This window comes from Giraffa tippelskirchi, chromosome 11 (genome assembly GCF_054371585.1).
Source record: "Giraffa tippelskirchi isolate mGirTip1 chromosome 11, T2T-mGirTip1v1.2.pri, whole genome shotgun sequence".
NCBI classification, from domain to species: Eukaryota; Metazoa; Chordata; class Mammalia; order Artiodactyla; family Giraffidae; genus Giraffa; species Giraffa tippelskirchi.
In genome coordinates this window covers 130,198,953-130,211,980 of record NC_137285.1, presented here as the reverse complement: position 1 = coordinate 130,211,980, position 13,028 = coordinate 130,198,953, and positions in this window count along the sequence as shown.

The following is a 13,028-nucleotide window of genomic DNA, read 5'->3' as shown; positions in this document are numbered from 1 at the left end:
AGTATTCCTTGATTACTAGTGAAAATGAGCATCCTCTCATTTTTGTAAATGAGTGATATTTCACTTTGGTGGATTATCTGTTTATGATTTTTGCTTATGAATCTGTTGGTCTTGGTCACCTTAACACTGCTTTTTCTTAGTGATGATATATTGTTTGTATTTGGATGATATTTATTAGATACCTGTGCATTCTTCCATAACTGACCTCACATCATTTAATCCATGTGCTTCCTCTTCTGTGTGGGTGAGACCATTATCTCACAAGTCCTTAGCATCTATTTCAGACACTCCTTAGTATCTGAATCAATACTCTGTATACAGTAGGTATTCAATAAAATAACAAATGCTAATGAAATGACCCTAGTGCTGAGTCATTTCATGTCATTTTTCTTCTCCACTCTGATCAATAGTTCTCCAAAATTTGAAATTCATGAGTATATGTCACCCTTAGTTGCATGACTCTCAACTATACTCACGTTTTTTTCTCTTTTTAGTATAAATGCCAAGCCTGAACCTTATTACAGAGAATGTGATATGGAGGCTTGGTCAGGAAAGAATTGTGTCAGTTTGAGCAGCTGTAACAAAACACCAAAGACTGGGAGGATTTAACCAGAAACATGTATCTCTCACAGTTTTGAAGGCTGGGCAGTCCAAGCTCAATCTAAGATCTGACAGATGGGTGGCCTGGGAAGGGCTTGCTTTCTGGCTTATCAGTGGCTGCCTTTTCACAGTACCCTCAAAAGGCCAAGCAGCAGACTCTCATCTCTTTCTTTTCTAAGAAGGACATTAATCCCATCCTGGATGCTCTACCCTCATGACCTCATCTAAATTAATCGTATTCCAAAGGCCCCACATCCTAATACCATCTCATTAGGAATTAGGGTTTCAATATATAAACCTGGGAGAAATACAACCATGCGGCCTAGAGCAAACAGTGTGCGCATGGGTGCTCAGTTGCTTCAGTTCTGTCTGACTCTTTGTGACCCTATGGACTATAGCCCACCAGGTTCCTCTGTCCATGGGATTCTCCAGGCAAGAATACTGGAGTGGGTTGCCATGCCCTTCTCTAGGGCATCTTCCCAACCCAAGGACTGAACCCACTTTTGTATTGCAGGCAGATTCTTTACTGCTGAGCCACCAGGGAAGCCCATAGCAAACAGTTTTTACTGATAAATCCAAACAATATAATCAGATCACCTGGCCCTAAAGAATCACGTCTCTATTTCAAAATCTTAACTCCATTATTTAATAAGATTTCCAGCCTGAAAAAAAAAGGAAAAATGGAAGGCACTATTTCCCCCTAATATTTTTTGGGTACAAAAGTTTTGATGGATAGGAATGAAATAATGAAGTGCATATTCTCCTAGACAGTCTGATATAAGCAGGAGAAGCAGAGTGGCCTATATTTCATGAAGTGAAATGTTGACAAGGGCCAAACTGCATGCTCTGAGCACTCGGGTCATTTCATTAGCATTTGTTATTTTTATACATTGGTAGTTATGGATGTCAATGGCATTTTAATATCCCAGAATGGTCATAGCACCAATACACTCACTCCCACTAATATTTCATGGCTCATGGATCATTTCCAAATCAAGAGCCTGGCTGATGATATGTCTTAACACTTTCCATAACAGAGCTAGGAGGAAGGAAAAAAGGATCCTCTCTCCTGGGTATGCAATATACTCTCCCACTTAGTTTATGATAACCAACATTATTTTTCATATATTTTTATGAGGTTTATAGGAAGTATTTCCTCCAGAGAATTCTGGTCAGAATTGAAACTACTTAGGTGGTTTGCTTGTATGCTATTAATTTGTACTTACTCTATTATATTTTAAAGTATTTTAGACCCAAGGGATTACTGTGCCATATCCTTCCTAAAGACCCCGACCAAATACCAAATTCCTCTGTAAGGCCTTTATTTATGGCCAACATCTCCATGCCATGCACCTTAAAGCAAAACTGATAAAAATTAAGCTGTCATTCCCACTTAAACTATGTTGCTGTTTGAAGTCATGTCAGACTCTTTGTGACTGTGTGGACTGTAGCCTGCTAGGCTCCTCTGTCCATGGGATTTCCCAGGCAAAAATACTGGCGTGGGTTCCATTTCCTCCTCCAGGGGATCTTCCCAACCCAGGGGGTGGAACCCGTGTCTCTCGAATTGGCAGGCAGATTGTTTACCACGGAACCACCTGAGAAGTCCCACTTACACTATATTACTATACTATACATTGTACCTTATTGTGTGAAGGCATCTATTCCTTCAGGTTGGCCTCCCAATTCTTTGACAAACAGTAGCACAGAGAGTAACAGGTTGCAGAGTGAGATTCCCAAATCCACCTTTCACAATGGAACCCACCCTGTGTGCAACTGATGTGGCTCAAAGGGAGCCATCTGATGAGCCGGGCCAAGAAGAGCCTTTCTTAAGAATTTAAAATTAGGAGGGCAAGCGCTGTGTTTTATTCTTCTTGAAACTGGAGGTACACAGTAAGAGAGTAATAGAAGTTTTGATGAATCAATTGACTAACAAATTATCCAATCTCTAGTGAGTAGTAGACGAACAATGGCAAGTGATGTTACCTACAGCCAGAAAATTCTCACATCTGACTTGAGGCCTTCTCTTGTTTCTTCTGTACTCACCCCAACCCCTTCCTAAAGATACTGCCAGCATAATGTGACAATTCTGTGTAGAAGAAGGGGTTGCAGCAGCACCAGGCCAGGATACCAAGTTTCTGGTCTCATATTGCTATTTACAAGGCACACATACCTTGGGGGTATTATTAACCTCTCTAGAAGTGTCCCTCGGAGAAGGCAATGGCACCCCACTCCAGTACTCTTGCCTGGAAAATCCCATGGACAGAGGAGCCTGGTAGGCTACAGTCCATGGGGTCGCTAAGAGTCAGACACGACTGAGCGACTTCACTTTCACTTTTCCCTTTCATGCACTGGAGAAGGAACTGGCAACCCACTCCAGTATTCTTGCCTGGAGAATCCCAGGGACGGCGGAGCCTGGTGGGCTGCCGTCTATGGGGTCGCACAGAGTCGGACACGACTGAAGCGACTTAGCAGCAGCAGCAGAAGTGTCCCTATGGCTCATAGGGTTCTACTTCCCAGGGTAGTGGGAACATTTAATAGTATATAATGTAAGCGGGGCTTCTCTGATGGCTCAGCAGGTAAAGAATCTGCCTGCAATGCCAGAGACCTGGGTTCAATCCCTGTGTTGGGAAGATCCCCTGAAGAAGAAACGGCAACCCATCCCAGTGTTCTTGCCTGGGAAATCCCATGGACAGAGGAACCTGGCAGGCTACAGTTATGGGATTGCAAAGAGCTGCACATGACTTAGCAACTGAATACACACACACACACACACACACACACACACACACACACACACAATGTGAATGAACTATTAAGAACTGAATGAATGAAAAGAACTGCGTGAAATGATAAAGAATCAGTTAAAATAGACAAAGCCATTATTCACACAGCATTTTCAATGATGTGGACATAGAAGGAGGAGATGAGCATAATCAGGAGGAAACAATTATTTTCAGGCACTTTCCAAATCCTCTACGACCTGTGTCTTTTAATTCCTCCTCAACCAACAGGCTTTAACAACCTCAGGCTACATCTCCAGGGATGAGGTTTAACTAACATAAATTTTTCTACATAATGTGTATGGTTGTGTCTTTGGGGGGAAAAGTCAAGATGAAATTAGCATAGCTAACCCATCTCTTCAACTCAACGATCTTCTATAAATAGCTACACCTTGGGGCTTTGGGGCAACCCAGGGCTGTGGGCAGGAAGTGTCTTCTCCCCATAGGGGTGGCATATTGAGCCAGGTTCCCCAGCAGAGGAGAGAGTTCATCTTCTTTAGAAACGTCTAAAATAGACACTTGCCAAAGGCAGGACATTAGCTGCAAGGCCTGCTGGCCTGTGAATTGTTTTGAGAACTGATGGAAACTGTGTCTCCAAAGGTGATGTTAGCAGAGAAAGAGGTGCTGCTTATTCCTATTGGCCTAAGTTCCAAAAGAACCTAGAAAGTCCAGCGAAGTTAAACAGAAAACTGAGGAACCTAGTGACAGGGCTTCCTAAGTGGCTCTAGTGGTAAAGAACCTGCCCATCAATGCAGAACACATAAGAGATGTGGGTTCAATCCCTGGGTCAGGAAGATACCCTGGAGAAGGGAATGGCAACCCGCTCCAGTATTCTTTCCAGGAGAATCCCATGGACAGAAGAGCCTGGCAGGCTTCGGTCCATAGGGTGGCAAAATCTGACACAACTGAAGTGACTTAGCACACATGCGATACAGGCAAACCAACACTCACATCCCACCCCTGAAATTGAGAGATCTAGATCCCAGGCTAGCCCACCACTTACTAACCTGGGGTCCTTAGGCAAGTAACTTAGGGTCTGTGGACCTCTGTTATTTCTTACATACAATATAGGTTGCAGGGATATTGGATGTAAGGATAAGCAGAAGAAGTAGACTCTGGCTAACTTAAGTATAGAAGAAATTCACTGGAAAGACTCAGGTGGCTCACAAAATTGAAAGAGGTTCTTGGGAAATAGGCCAGGAAAGAACAGGCACCAGAGAGGCCCTTGGGACCTCGGGGGTAGGAACTGCCACACAGCCTAACCAGGACACTCATGCCAGAGCACCTGAGCACCCACCCTTCTTTTTCCTTCCTCTTCCTCTTCTTCTTCCTTTCCCTCCTCCTTTTTTGAAGTCTTCCTATGTAAATCACTTCATACGGTCTTAAGAGATAAAACACACTAACCTAATTTCTCATTCTGCTTCCCACTGCCAGGCGAAAGCAAGAGTAAGTCCAATTAAATCTGCACATGACAGAGGAAAGATAATTCCTAAAAGGAAACATGGCTATTGTGATCAATAGAAGGTAGACTTAGGGTAACTCCAAATCCATAAGAGTCTACTTCAACAAGTGTTAAGTTCTTTATAGTAGTAATATCCTGGGAGTCCATTTAGACTTCATTACACTGTAAAAGAATTCTGATGGAGAAAAATGACAACACAATGGTGATATATACTTATATACAAGTATATAGGGATATATAAGTACGTAGGCAAATGGTAGCTCCCCCAAGGGTCTGATTTAGTGCACCTTGGGTGGGCCTGTGAATGTGTATTTGGGAAAATTCTGGTTCCTCAAGAGATTTTGATGCCAGATCAGGTTTGGGAACCACTCTTGTTCTGTTTATTTAGTAGGAGAAGATAGAGACAGAGATAAGCTAGAGATGGCTATCATTATGTCATGAGATAATATGAAAATTCCCAGGTACAGATACATAGATCAATTGATCGATCAATCTATCTATCTGTCTATACCAAACACCAGACACCATAGTTCGCAGATATCACAGTTCCCTACCCTCCTTCTCTACCTGCACACTAGGCTTGGGGACAAGAGAGAGGAGTATTACACAGAACCGCAGTACAGTTGAGCCCCAGCAAAAAAAGCAAATACTCTCCCACTCTCCTTTATTAGAAACACTGGATTTAGCAATCCTCCTCCCTCCTGCTGTGCTCACTGCTCCCCCTCCCCACCTCATACGCCATATGTTTTTAATCATGCCCCCACGGTTTTTCTTCCTGCAATGTCCCGGGCAAATTAAACTTGAAAAACAGAAATCTGAGAACTTGGAGCAAGCATGGAAACTCGTGACAATGGTGGTAATCAGCGGCAACCAGGCTGCATTCTCCAGCCTACAGGCAGGCAAGGAGGTGGTGTGGGGTCGCAGTGTAACTAAACCCATAGCACACAGACTTAATGGTGAAAAGGGTCAATTGCAATCCTTGTGACTTTTCTTAAAAATAGTTTTCTCGCAGGCTTGTGAAAGCCCCTTCTGGAATATACTCTTAGAAAAAATCTAGCTCAGATTTGGGGATTTTCTTTTTTCAGTGTTTTTTTTTTTTTAATCCTGAAATTCCAATCACTACATTTTAGAAAGTTTATGAAATCTTAACACTGCCTCCAAAATATTACGTGATTATAATCATATTTATTTTTCGATGGAAGGTACATCATAACTTTCATCAGATTTTCACAAAGATTTCAAAAGCACAAAATCCAGTCCAACTCACTCACCTGAAAGACTATAAATGTCATGGCTAAAGTCTTTAAATCTCTAGGTCAGAGAGATCTATTTCAATTCCTTTCCCCACCACTTCCAAGACATGAGACCTGAGGCAAATTACTTCTGAATCTCTGTTTCCATAGTCACTTATGGAAATAATAATACCTAGTTCATAACATTGTCTTAAAAATTAGATGAATTAAAAATATAAAGTGATTGGGAATTTCCTTGGCAGTCCAGTGGTTCAGATTCTGCGTTTCCATTGCAGGGAGCATGGGTTCAATCTCTAGTCAGGGAACAAAGATCCCTCATGCCATGTAGCACAGTCAAATATTGGTGTGTGTGTGTGTGTGTAAAGTGATTGCACAGTACTTGGCTATCTTAGTCTATTCAGGCTGCTATAACACAGTACCATGGATGAGGTGGCTTATAAACAACAGAAACTTAACTTCTCACAGTTCTAGAGGCTGGGCAGTCCAGGATTATGACACTAATAGATTCAGTGTCTAGTGAGAACCTATTTCCTGATTCATAGATGGCTGTTTTTTTACTAACTCTTCACATGGTAGAAGGGACAATAGAATTCCCTGGGTGTCTCCTTCATAAGGGCACTAATCCCATTCACAAGGGCTCTGCCCTTAAGACCTCTCAAAGGTTCTACCTCAAAATATCACCACATAGGACATTAGATTTCAACAAATTAATTTGAGGGAGTCACAAACATTCAGTTATAGCAATAGCATGCCAGGAATATTAGATTTTATTCTTATTCTTACTATTATGTATAATAATAATAATAACTTATTATTATTAATGATAGATGAAGAGCTTGAAAGCCAAAGGTGCTCAATATCATCAAGTGATCATAGAGTCAGAACATGAAGGCAGGTCTTCTTATTGCCAGTAAAATGGGAACAGATGCTTAATTTTACTCAGCTGATTGGGATCCCCTGGGTAAGAAGGGGAAAAATCATGATATCAGAAGAAACATATTTGCAGCATGGCCCATATCACACGTGACAGGTTTTGATTCTCTTAAAGATGAATTTGACTAAAGCCGAACTAATGATATTCACAGACTCGTAGCTTCACAAAGATTCATGGGACTTTAGGAACTGTTAATCCTACGCATTTCATTTCACAGATGGGAAACTGGTTCAGACAGGTCAGGCAACTAAGACCAAGGTCACTGAAGAATAAGCTAAGGGACCAGTTTATCGAAACCAAAATGATCAACCTGAGTCCCTATTGCATTGTCTACGACTCTGCCTGAGTTTCAGAAGAACTGAGCTTGAATTGAGAGCTGCAATATATACTAAATGTTCCTTCTCAGAATATTATCATGTATAAGCCATGTGAACACAGGAACTGGGCAGTAAGGCAGACCAGGTCTGTGTCCTTAGAGAACTTACATTCTAGAAAAGAAGATACACACTAAACAACAAATCACAAAATGGTGCTTTAATTAGTGCTAACAGCTGGGTGGGTCTAAACACACTTGCCTCACACACAGGGTTGGTGTGAGCATTCCATGCACTGATACGTGGTGGGTACACAACAGAGTCAGTGCTTCACACCCATCAGCTCTTATATGAACACAGCAGCTTCCATTTTCTACATTGTTTGCCAGTCACTATTTTATGTGTCAAATGCCTCAAGTCAAGAAATTTTATCTCACAAAAGTGAGTTGGTTTTGCCTCCAGTTTGGCAGAGGTCACCAGGACTTTCATTTTTTTTTTTCACAGATATTGCTGAAACACTTTCATGCTTTAGAGTTCTTTAGTGATCTTCTCTAGATTTTATTCATTTCCCCCCTAGTTCTGAGAAAGCGTGTCCTTTGACAGGGGAAATCATGAGTGACTTAAAATGAAATGGCTTTAAAAAAAATTTAAACAGAGAAGGATGTTTCTTTTTCTTCACTATTTAAAGAGCTGGGGCAGAGAGCAATGGTCCAGGAGGTTCCTTTTTTTTTTTTTTTTTTTTTTCAGTGTTGGCCTAAAAGGCCAGGACTCTGTGAAGTTAAATTTTATCCACACTGTATCTCCAGCAGCCTGGCTCAAGTGCAGCCATGGCTCTATTCAACTTTCAACCATCTCCCAGCACCTCCATTCCACTCTCAGCTCCACATGACACGGCATCTTCCTCCTATGCTTCTCTCGTGAAATATCCCTGCCCTGTTCAAACCCCCACGCCCACCCCCTTCCTATCTCCCTATTACTGAAGGATCAAGTTGAACTTATGCTGACTTTCTAATCCCAGCTCTGCCTTGTACTCTTGTGTGGCCTTGGGCTGGCTCCTAATTGTTATAAGCCTATTTTGTATGTATATACAAGGGACAAATACCTACCCCAGAGGGTGACTGCAGGATTAAATGAAAAGCCAAGAAATGACTGCAGGCTGCATTCAGAAGGTGTTAAGATGTAATTACCTGAGCTCTGGCCAGTGGTGGGGGTTTCCCAAGGGTATGGGCCTAGTCCGAGACTTCAGGACTCCCCAAGGCAAGTGAGAGAAAGGACAGGAGCAAGATGTGGAGTCCATGGCCCACTGCAGCAACAGCAACTCCTACATCAGTTCTAGGTAATGGGGTTCCATGGACCCTTTTGTTTTAAAAAAATAATTTGAGATTTACACTGAGTTGGAAAATGAGAAAGTTCGCCAACTGTGAAGGTAGAGGAAAGAGTGTGCCCACGACTTTCCTCACTTCTGACACCACCTGAAAATTCAGAGGGTTCTCAAAACCAGCCTCAGATATTGATACGATTCACTGGAAGGACTCATAGGACACTCAGAGAGCAGTGACATAGTTTGTTCACAGTTATAGTTTGTTGCAGCTAGTGGATATAGATCAAAAATCAGCCAAGGTAATAGGTGCACAGGGCTGAGTCCAGGGGGATTTCAAACACATAGCTTGAAATTGTCCCCTCCGGCGGAGTCAGGGCAGTGTTACTTCCCTGGCACCGATATACGACAATACTCACAGAATTGTGTCAACCAGGGAAGCTCCATCTGCGTCTTGGTAGCCAGTTTTTACTGGGAGTCCATCACATGTAAGGGGGCTTCCCCAGTGACTCAGAGGTAAAGAATCCGCCTGCCTATGCAGGAGACACAGGAGACATGGGTTCGATCCCTGGGTCGGGAAGATCACCTGGAGGAGGAAATGATAACCCACTCATACATTCTTGTACTGGATAATCTCATAGCCAGAGGAGCCTGGTGGGCTACAGTCTATGGGGTTGCAGAGTCAGACACAGCTGAGCAAGCACACATCACATGGAGACATGATTTTTTTTTAAATTTAAAATTTGTATTTATTTATTTTTGGCAGTGCTGGCTCTTCGTGGCTGCACACAGGCTTTCTTTAGTTGCAGCAAGTGGGGGCTACTCTGTAGTTGTGGTGCATGAGCTTCTCATTGTGGTGGCTTCTCTTGTTACGGTTTGTGAGCTCTAGAGCATGTGGGTTCAGTAATTGCATTGCATGGGCTTAGTTGCTCCACAGTATGTGGAATCTTCCAGGACCAGGGATCGAACCTGTGTCCCCTGCATTGGCAGGTGGATTCTTAACCACCAGGGAAGTGCACGTTTAGGCATGATTGACTCCTTGTATAGTGGATCTCAGTCTCCAGTCCTTCTGGAGGTAGACTGGACCATGTGACTCAAAGCCCGCGCCTTGAATCTCTTTGTTAGACTATTCAGTGTGACTCAAGGTCCCCAGGAAAATAAAAACATTTCTATCAGGCATGACACTCCAAGACTACCTCTCAGAAGCTGAGGATAAGGCTAGACTTCTCTTTGAGCAAGTATAAATTCTTTGCTACACAGAAACCTCCTCTCAGATGAACACTCTAGCTAAGTCACTCACAATCTGTTCCGCCTGGATCTTTTATTCATTCCTCCACATAGAATTCCCTATCTCCTCTCTCTTTATTCTTAGTTCAAGACCTATCTCAAATAACACAACCTCCACTACAGGTACTGGTCCATATTGTTCTTTTACTTTTTGTACTGCAGTGATATATTCTATCTACATCCTTTCTGCCACGTGATCTCAACAAACATTTATTATATACACAGTGTTCAAGGAGAAAAAGAAGAGAGCGAGTGAGAGAGAGGCAGTGACGACTGACATATTGATCTCAAATTTAAGGGAGTTTAACATCTAGTAGGGCAAGCAAGTTCTCTTCATCCATTTAATCAATGAATATTTATTGAATATCTACCCTGTACCAGGATCTAAACTAGTTGTCAGAATACATAATTAACTAGAACTACAGACCAAAAAAAGTAAGACCCAGTGAGAGAGAATGTGAATGATATGGTCAGACTCTAGTGGATCTTGGTATCACGTTAAGGAGTTAAGCTTTATTCTAGAGCCCTGTGTTTTCTGCATGCAGAAACATTTACCCTAAGATGATTTTAGATGTTATATTAATAGCTCTTCTAAACAGTTAGTACTTAACATACTTAGTTTAATGATTCTCATATAAAAATATTATGTGACCAGCACATTCCAACCTGTGATTTTAGTTATTATTGCTTAGAACAAGGAAAATTAAAAAGAGTCATTTTACATTATTTAACAACCACTGTGGCCATAATTGCTTCACCTCAGCTGAACCAGACCTGAATGTAATCTGCAGCTATGACTAAAATCAGGTAATTAAGACTAGAATAGCTGGAATTTGGGGATTACTGCTATAGTAATTAGAATGGTATGCTCAGATATGGCTTTAAAGAAAGCCTCCAAGGGACCAGAATGGAAAACAGATCAGATTGGGATTGAGCTAGAGACCAGTGAAGATGCTTTTTGGAACCATTCTGGTAAGAGATGAGGAATATGCGAATTAGACAGAGAAGTGGGGTTGAAGAGAAGGGGACAGGTCTTTAGTAAACTTTAGGATTTGGAGGATGGCCAGAAGAGTTGAGAATGAGAGGAAAAGTTAGGATGATTTTCAGGTTTCTAGTTTGTGTGATTCAGATGATAATGGTGATGACCAAGATAGAAAGGATGGAGAGACAAACAGGTTTGGAGGCAGAGAAAATGAATTTGCTAAGAAGGTACTATGAGTCCTCAGTATATTTAAATTTATGGAATACCATCTCATTGTTTCATGTGCATATATTTTCTCTCCAATGAAAATTTAATCAACACAAGAAATAAGTGATATTCCTTTTTTATATATGCCAGAGAAATGTTTAGAAGAGCACCAGCTTTTTATTGGAAGGCTCTGAGTGTCTCCATACCAATTAAGTGTGTGATCCAGACTAAATTGTCGAATCTGAGTCTCAGTTTTCACATCTCCACAATGAGATAACACTATGGATACCGGCACATGCAAAGTAAAGAGCTACACGATTTCTAACTGGGTGGGGGTTGGGAGGTGATCTTAAGCTGAGTAAGAATTTCTTCTTGAATTGTCTTGAATCACTCAAAATACCAGTAGTGAGAATCTGTCTGTGATGGGACCAAGTTACATAACCAAATGTGTAATATTTCTCCCCCAATCTAACTTTCAAAAAGTAAAGCTGCCTGGTGACTGTATCCAGATATCAAAAAGAAAACAGATGTTTCTCTACTTTATTCCACATTCTTCATCCTTGAAAAAACAAGGCTCCATACCTCAAATTTACTTGTATAGTCAAGACGGCTTTCTCCCCTTCCTCTCCCTCAGTCACTTAAGGCTATGCCCAAGCCTGGTTCTGATTTTTATTATATATTTTAACGCCTAACTGCTGGGTACTTCACTAATACACAAAAGTCAGGCTCTCCAAGTGTAAAATAAAATCCGCCCAAGCACAACTTAAACAGTGTGTTCCCAATGTGGGAAAAATGTCAATAAAAGGCTTCCTGGTGCCTCTTTGTGGGAAGACAGAAGGAAAAGTTCAGACTACCCAGAGAGAAGAGCAAGGATTCACTATGCATGCTTCCCTCAGTAGGTCAAAGACCTCAGGGTTAGAGAACCCAAGTCATTTCTAGTTGCCAGGTAACCCTGCAGATCCGTGGTCCATCTTTCTACATCTGACCTTAGTGGATTACATTAACAGGTTCTCTCACCCTCTGGCTTTCTTTTGGGTCCAGCCAATGGGAATCTATTATTAAACTCTCCTCAAATTGTCCAATCTCTGTGCAGTGTCTGTTTCCTGCTGAGACTAGACTGATACACTGAACTCAGGAATTAAATAAGGCTCAGGATGTGCCATACCCTCAAATCACAGTTTCCTTTTGCCAGAGTGTCTGAAATCCCCACACTGCTAAATCCTTCCGATCATAGAAAGCAGCATTGTCCAACAGAACTCTCTGAAATGACAGAAATGTTTAATTTGGTGCTGTACAATATGTAGCCACTAGCCATATGTAGCTATTGAAAATTTGAAATATGGCCAGTGCAGCCAAGGAACTGAATTTACATTTTTATTTAACTTTAATCAAGTAAAATTTAAATAGCCACATATGACTAGTGGCTATTACGTTGGACAGTGAAGCTCTAGAGAAAATGCAACTATTATTTCGAAAGAACCCTACTTTAACTTCTTGCTGCTTTTTAAGTGTTTATTGCTAGTTTATCAGGTCACCTGTAATAATAAAGTCATGGGCAGGGGCAAAGGGATCAATCCGTATTCCTTCTCATATCTATTTTCTTCATCTTTCTCACTCAGTCATGTCCGACTCTTTGCAACCCCATGGACTGCAGTCCACCAGGCTCTTCTGCCCATGGGATTTCCCAGGCAAAAATACTGAAGTGGGTTGCCCTCTCCTCCTCAGGGCATCTTCCTGACCCAAGGGTCTGCATTGGCAGATGGATTCTTTACCACTGAACCACCTGGGAAGCACTCTTCATCTTTATCTTCTAGGATTAAAACCCCAAACTGCTCAAAACCAAACTGCTCAAACCAGAATGGGCTGCTGTTTGCTGTGCTGGTTTACCAAC